This window comes from Microtus oregoni, unplaced genomic scaffold, assembly GCF_018167655.1.
Source record: "Microtus oregoni isolate MIOR12 unplaced genomic scaffold, Mior012 000150F_ref0000365, whole genome shotgun sequence".
NCBI classification, from domain to species: domain Eukaryota; kingdom Metazoa; phylum Chordata; class Mammalia; order Rodentia; family Cricetidae; genus Microtus; species Microtus oregoni.
Window position 1 is genome coordinate 22,288 of NW_024544800.1, and position 8,312 is coordinate 30,599.

Genomic DNA, 8,312 nt, shown 5'->3' on the forward strand with positions numbered 1-8,312 from the left:
TGGGATGATGCCCAGAGCCACAGTGTCAGTGTTTTCTCAAGCTGTCTTCTGCAGATCAGCAGCAGCCAAAAGGTTTGTGGCATGCTTTTCTTTGTATGCCAGAATATCTGCCAAAGGCGATTCTCAGTAAGCAGACTCTGAGAACTGGGTTTCACTTGTCTAGCTCCAAGGCTGCCTTTGACAAATATATGGAAAGAATAATGAACAGTCTTAGCGTTCAAATTCTTAGTCCCAACTGATAAGAAATCCCTCAATGACAGTAAAACTGAGCAATGTCTTAGGCTACCCTACTCCAGTGTAGTAATAGCAATAATGCTATTAGCTACGGTATAGTAAGCACCTGATATATGTGTGTGTGTGTGTGTGTGTGTGTGTGTGTGTGTGTGTGCGTGTGTGTATGTATAGATCCTAGTAGCTTTGTACAGAACATTTCTAATCCCTAAAACTGCCCAAGTTATATATTACCAAAGTCTGAGTATGCAGATGAAAAAAAATGAGGTTCAGATAAGTGAGTGTCCAAAGATCACTTAGCTCTAAGGAACCTGAATTCCAGATCCGCTGACTCCAGAAGAGCTTCCAGTGGGCTGCACTGTCTCCAGTGCACATAAGGCCTGAGAAGGCAGAGACTGTATCCCGGTAGCAAACTGCTCTCTGTTCCTGTTTTAAGCAACGACTCCATCAGTTTTGTTTGTTGAACCTCTCAGGGACATCTAAGATCTACTCACTGGGAAATTCCTACACACACACCATTCTTTCTACCACCTCCTCCTTCCTCAACCTACAAAGAAACTCAGCCTACAAGGAAATATCCCTGCCCCTTGCCTTCCGGGTCTGCCAAACCCTCTCTGTGTCTAGCCCTGGCTCATCTCTGCTTAACGGAAAGCTTATAAGCTTTCTCTGACCGCCTCTCACTCCAGGACTCCTGCATATTTTGTTAGCCAGTCAAAGCTCTCTTCATCTACCAGGCCTTCCAGAACAACAAACAACACACACTGGCCATGAGTGTGTGCATCCTACAGAGGAGGAAAGGGGACATTCAGCATCTGCTGCCCTTGGCCCTCGCTCCTGGCTCTGGCCCCAAAGAATTGAGAAATATTTTTTGAGACTTCTTTGCCACCTTTAATTAATGTCCCTTCTCGTTTCCTTATGTCTCTCCCCCTCTTTCACCCTACCTTCTGTGTCCCAGATCATTTTAGCCTATGACAGTTACGTGCCCTGACTTTTCCACCTAAACCCCAGGCATGTCTCCTGTCATGTGCCACACGGCTCCTCCTGATGTACAAACAGAATGAGAGCTTGACAGCCTCGAAATGGACTCAGCCATTGCCAGTCCTCTCTCCATCAGGGCTCCTTGTGTCCCCATAACCGACTTGTGCTCATCCTCCAAAGCTCACCATTGTTTCTGGCTTCTCCCGACTGAGAAAGCAAGTATTCAAACACTTGCTGAATGGATCGGGGGATGAATGAGTCCTAACATGAATCATGCTGCTTCATCAGGAAGATTCACAATAATCCAGCCTCGTTCTTTTCATATTCAAACAACTCTGCATAAAAGAAAGCTCAGAATAGCTTTACTTTAAAGCTGCAGTCAGCTCCATAGCTAGCAGACTAATGGAGCATTTCAGTGGAGACTGCTTTTCCACTAAATGGAGCTCACTCCACCTTCTCCTTGAAAGTTTAGTAAAGAATACACCAGTGCACCTTGAAGTAATTGTCTTGCCTTACTGACCACTAGATAGCCTCCAATGTTAGTATGCCATCACTTGTGTAGCCATCCTCAGATTTTGAACATTTGCATTGCTTACAGGGTTTTAGTACATTTTATTTTAATCAGTTAGCCAAACAAGTGCCCCGATTTGCTTAGGAAAAAGTAGCACTGAAGGGGGAAGGATGTAGAGATGCTACAGGGCAGGTGTGAAAAGAAAGCTTTCCATTGAACGCCCTCTTGAATTCTGAGCCCTGTGAGCATGCTGGCTACTCAAAGAACATGTGCTAAAATAAAGGCTTATTGTCTACCAAGAGTGGCACTAGAACCTGGCTGTCTAGGCACACAGCCTAACTTTTTGGTATATGTGCTCCCAAAAGTACATATAATGTGCAGTGGGGACTCAGAGAGCTCCGTGTCTCGGCAATAACATTTCCACTGAACACTGAAGGATGGAAAAGACTCAGGCCGGTCTGAGACTACCATGGATGAAAGGACGCCTAGCTTGTGGCAGACTGAGGAGCAAGGCTATATGTGGTATGGAGAATAGACACTTAGAAATAATAAAAGATGTGGTATCCTTATGTAGTCCAGGATGGTCTATACCTTAGAGTGATCCTCCTGCCTCAGCTTTCTGAATGCTGATAGTACAGGCATGTATCACCAAACTTGGCTTTAAATGAGATTTTTTAAGGAGAACAGAAATGAGTGTAAAAAGGGGTCCAGACCTAGGCTCTAGGACTTGGAGTTGATCTCCAAGGTAACAGCATCTTTGAAAGTTTAAAATAGGCCAGAGATCCCATAAGAGTGTTTTTGTCGTTGTTTGTTTTGTTTTTATTCTCTTAATTCCTTTTGTCACAGAGTCTCATTAGATAGGCCAGGCTGGCCTGGAATTCACTGTGCAATCTAGGTTAGCCTGGAACTTATTCTCTAGTCCAGGGTGGCCTCAAACTCCCAAGTCTCCTGCTCCAGCTTTCTGGACACTGAGATTACAGATGTGTTCCACTATACCTGGCTGTAAGCCGCTGTTGGCTTGCTTTGGTTTTCATTTTGTAAGAACCGTCTTTGACAGCATTTCCTCCGGAAGTAACATGGAGGCCAGTGGACAGCATGCTCCTGAAGTACAGGAAACAGTGGTAAGAGCAAAAGCTGGATGGACTCGCTGTTCACCTTTGACCCAGGTCAAAGCAGGTGCATCCAGAAAGCTCTTGATCCTGGACAATACTCAGCCTCACCTACACCAGGCACTGGAAGCCACTGTGCTGGCCCGGTCTAATAAGCGACTCAGTGACTCATGCTTCTAGGGATCCTGAGAGCTCCGTCTGGGTTGCCTTTTACCCTCTCAGATCCCTAGTCCAACCACCACTTCTTAGCCTCCTTCAGTACATGCTAGACCCAGTCATAAAGGGACTCGTGAGGAGCGGTTCCGCTCAACCACCTTCCAGGTTTCACTTTTGTTTCTGCTCCCTAAGCCTGAAGCTTCTCTCAGAGGCAACTATCCCTGCACTGCAGCAAAGTTCTGCAGATTTGGGGGTGGGCTGTCCACACCCTTAGAGGCCAGGCTCTTCGAAGTCTATATATCCCACGGCACATGCCACTCCCCATTGCCAAATTCCAGTACGGTGGACCAGCTTTGGGTACCAGCTAAGGGGCTTTCCAAACATCACAACAAATCCTCACAGCAAATAAGTAATCTTTCCTGTTTAGTTGTTGGGTTTTTTGGTTTTGTTTTTTGAGACAAGGTCTTACCTATCCCAGGATGGCCTCAAACTTACTATGTAGTCAAAGATTACCTTGAGTTCTTAATTCTCCTGCCTTCACCTCCCAAGTTCTGGGATTACAGGCATGTGCGAACACATCCAGATACGTGTGGTTAATATCTTCTACCAAATGAGAAAACTAAGACTCGGGGAGTATACAAAAGCCCTTTATTCAGTGTCTTTTAATTATTTCTGTTCTTTTACTTTTGAGATTATAGTATGATAACATACATCATTCCTCCTTTTCCTCCCCCCATACCTTCCCATACACCTCTCTGGCTCTCTTTCAAATCCATGACCTCTTTTTCATTCCGAAATATAACCTGTTCAGTCCATGTAACATTACTTGTATGTACGTTTTCAAGACTGAGCAATTGGCACTAGACAACTCTTCCAGCTTTCCTCAGTTACCTGTAGTTCTTTGTGAAGGGCTGAGGCCTCCTGTCCACTTTGGCATGTATATTGATATCATCCTATTGATGTGTAGGCAGTCCTGTTGGAGAGTCTTTATGGGTATAGCTTCTGAAATTATTATTATTATTATTATTGGTTTTTGAGACAGGAGTTCTCTGTGAATCAGTCCTGGCTGTCCTAGAACTCACTCTGTAGACCAGGCTGGCCTCAAACTCAGAGATCCACCTGCCTCTGCCTCCCAAGTACTGGGATTAAAGGTGTGCACTGCCACACCCAGAGCCTTCTGAAATTATTAAGAGACACAATCTCACAGCAAATTCCACGATCCTCTGGGTCTTACAGTCTTTCCACACCCTCTTCCACAATGTTCCCGAAGTCTTATGTGTGGGAGTATTTTGTACACGTATCCATTAGGAATGAGCTTCACAACTGTGTTTTGATTGGTTGTAGTTTCTATAATGGTCTCTGTCTGTTGCAAAGAGACATTTCCTTGATGAGGAGTGAGGACCACGTTTATCTGTGAGTCTAAGGATACGTATTTAGAATGTGCTTAGGTACTATGCTGGTTTAATACAGTGGAGTTTAGATTCTCCTCCAGTAGCCATGACTTCACTAGCACTGAGTAGGAGGCTAGGTTTCCAGTACCAGACATCACTTCACTCTTGTTGAGTGGCTCTTAAGTCCAATCAGAGAGCTGTTGGTCACCACCAAGGTAGGCACGCCACTACTGTACCCTTAGAGTTACCGTATTATATTTATCCTGCACATTTTAACTAAGGTTCTATGTCACATATGCTTGGTATTCCCCTGGGTTTCAACAGCATGTATTCTGGGTCAAGAGTGGGCCAGTGACAAAAGACACTTAAGGTCATGCTCAACCTCCTTAGCGATCAGGGAAATGCAAATCAAAACAACTTTGAGATATCATCTTACACCAGGCAGAATGGCTAAAATCAAAAACACCAGTGATAGCCTTTGCTGGAGAAGTTGTGGAGAAAGGGGTACACTCATCCATTGCTGGTGGGAATGCAAACTTGTGCAACCACTTTGGAAATCAGTGTGGCGGTTTGTCAGGAAATTCGGGATCAACCTACCCCAGGACCCAGCAATACCACTCTTGGGAATATACCCAAGAGATGCCCTATCATATTACAAAAGCATTTGTTCAGCTGTGTTCATAGCAGCATTATTTGTAATAGCCAGAACCTGGAAACAACCTAGATGTCCTTCAATGGAAGAATGGATGAAGAAAGTGTGGAATATATACATATTAGAGTACTACTCAGCGGTAAAAAACAATGACATCATGAATTTTGCATGCAAATAGATGGAAATAGGAAACACTATCCTGAGTGAGGTAACCCAGACCCAAAAAGATGAACATGGGATGGACTCACTCATAATTGGTTTCTAGCCATAAATAAAGGACATTGAGCTTATAATTTGTAATCCTAGAGAAGCTAAATATGAAGGTGAACCCAAAGAAAAACATATAGTTATCCTCCTGGATATGGGAAGTAGACAAGATTGCCGGGCAAAAAATTGGGATCTTGGGGGTGGGGTGGGATGGTGGTAAGGGGAGATGGGGAGAGAAAAGTGAGAAGGGGAGGATGGGGGGAACTTGGGGGAATGGGATGGTTTGGATAAAGGAAGGGTGGATATAGGAGCAGGGAAGTATATATCTTAATTAAGGGAGCCATCTTAGGGTTGGCAAGAGACTTGAACCTAGTGGGGCTCCCAGGTGCCCAGGGCGATATCACAGAACCTTCATCTGGCGATGGATGGAGATAGAGACAGAGACCCACATTGGAGCACTGAACTAAGCTTCCAAGGTCCCAATGAGGAGCAGAAGGAGGGAGAACATGAACAAGGAAATCAGGACCACGAGGGGTGCACCCACCCACGGAGACAGTGGGGCTGATCTATTGGGAGCTCACCAAGGCCAGCTGGACTGTGACTGAAAAAGCATGGGATAAAACCAGACTCTGAACATGGCGGACAATGAGGGCTGATGAGAAACCAAGGACAATGGCACTGGGTTTTGATCCTACTTCATGTACTGGCTTTGTGGGAGCCTAGCCAGTTTGGATGCTCACCTTTCTAGACCTGGATGGAGGGGGTGACCTTGGACTTCCCACAGGGCAGGGTATCTGGACTGCTCTTCAGACTGAAGAGGGAGGGGGAGAGGAGCGGGGGAGGGGGAGAAGAGCGGGGGAGGGGGAGGGAAATGGGAGCCTGGGAGGAGATGGAAATTTTTTTCAATTAAAAATAAATAAATAAATAAATAAATAAATAAATAAATAAATAAATAGAAAAAAAAGAGTTGGCCAGTGAATGGTAGCAGTGTCACCAGTAAATAGATTACGGCCTCCAGGGAAGTCAAAGACGATGGAAGAGAAAACTCTCGACTGTGTGACCATTGACGAGATACTTTTACCTCCTTAGGGACCAGAAGCTCTAAGCTCCCCCATTGGTTCCAGCAGCATTTACTTGAGTAAAGTTTTCCCTGTGCTAGGTGGTCCTGAGCTCTATGTTAGGGACACAGAGATGGGAGACAGTTTGGCCCTGCCCTTGTTCTGATTCCACCTGTCACCTTGAGACTTTCATACATTTCCTCTGTACCCCCATCTGAAAGTGGAGAGGAGCAGAGACCTGATCAGTAAGATCCTCAGAGCTCTTGATGTGTTGGTCTCGTCTGCCATGGGCTCTCCAGGCCCCTTCTTATCTGCTTTCCCAAGATCACCTCTGAAGGGTCCCATTAATTAGTCAGATTAGCAGCAAGGACTTGCATCGTCGCCTAGGTGGGACAGATGGATCAGTATTCTCTCATACTTGTAGGACATTTGATATCATTTTTCATTTGATTTTTACAAGCACACTTTTAGTTACACAAAGCAGGAACTTTTTGTCTATCTTTTATATTCAAGATCTTGTGTAGGGAATATTGATCTTTTCCAAATTCAACTGTATAGACATTTTTGAGATTTTTTTTTTTGGCAAATTAATCCAATTTATTTCCACGTTACATTGTCAAACTGATAATACTCACAGCTTCTTTGCCTTTAGGTGAGCTACCTGATCTGCTGGCAATGCCATCTTCAAACTCAGAAAACTACAGAAGCATCAGAAGTAATTAAATTTGAATTTATGAGCAGAGCATCAAACACTAGATTAAGAAGTGGTCAGTGGCTACAGTAATTCAATCCAAAACTTTGTCTCTAGAACTAAATATCTGTTTCATTGACTGCAGTGTTTTGCAGGACAATATCCAAAAGGTTCTGTTTCAGGGAGTAGTTGTTTTTTAAATGTCTGTTTCTTCTGTTAGACCCTAAGCTTATTGAAGTCAAAACTGTGTCTGTCTTCTTCCGCACTGAATTCTCAGTACATAGCAATGGTGACTTACAGACAATATCATCCAATAGATAATGACTAGAAAAAAATCAATTCTGAGATATGGAACTTGGAATGGTCTTTAATTTTGCAAAGACTGATAGACAGAAGCACAACCCTTAACCAGAAACAGCCAGATGGTTAGCCGCCATATGCTGAAAACAAAGATAATCTTGGGGAAGGTGTTCACATTACACACTGGGCTCCAAGGCTTGTGCTGAGCACATCATGATTATCCACTCATTTAATCCTCAAGACAACACTGTGAAGCAGGCGTTCTCATTGTCCCCAATTTAAAGATGGGTAGACCAAGGCATGGGGAGTCACTAACTTATGAGTGTCAGGGATCAGATCTGAACTCCTACTGTCTTGCTCTGAAGTCTATGATTCTCCCCACTATACCGCCTTCCAACATGAATTTTCCAAAGGGTATAGTTGGGGGTCATGGAGTGTGGTGCTGCTGCAGTTTCAAGCAGTGGTTTTCCGTATTTGCTATATGATGTCTGCTGATCCAGAACCCCTGGGAACAGAGGCACAAAGAAGAATTGGAGGAGTGCAGCTAGGCATAGTGCAAAACAGTTCTATTGGGCTGGGTGGCTCTCAGCTGAAGGAGCCAAATTGGCCACTGGAGCAGAAGCAAATGTGGTCCCTAATGCTTTTCTGTAGCAGGTACTAGCAGCGGGCTGCTTTGGAGAGCTGCCAGGTACGGAGGAGAAAGTCATTCCTTTCTTCTGAACTACTTAGAGGCCATCTAACAGCTAAAGCTACCCGAGGCCACTGTGGCCTCATCCAAATCAGCGGTCCATGTACAGAAAGGAAACATACTAGTCTAATGTGCAATCTTATGTGTGTAGGAAGTTGGGGCGGAGCAGGGAGTCAAGCAAACTGGAGGAAAGGTTTGGTCGAGCCTAACAGCAGCTCAGCAGCTCAGCAGCTAAGCATATAAGATATAAGAGATTAGAACAAAGCGTCCGACATCAGCTCTATCTCAGTGGCTTAGCGCTTCTGCTTGAGCTTCTTGCCACAGTGGACCGACAGAGACC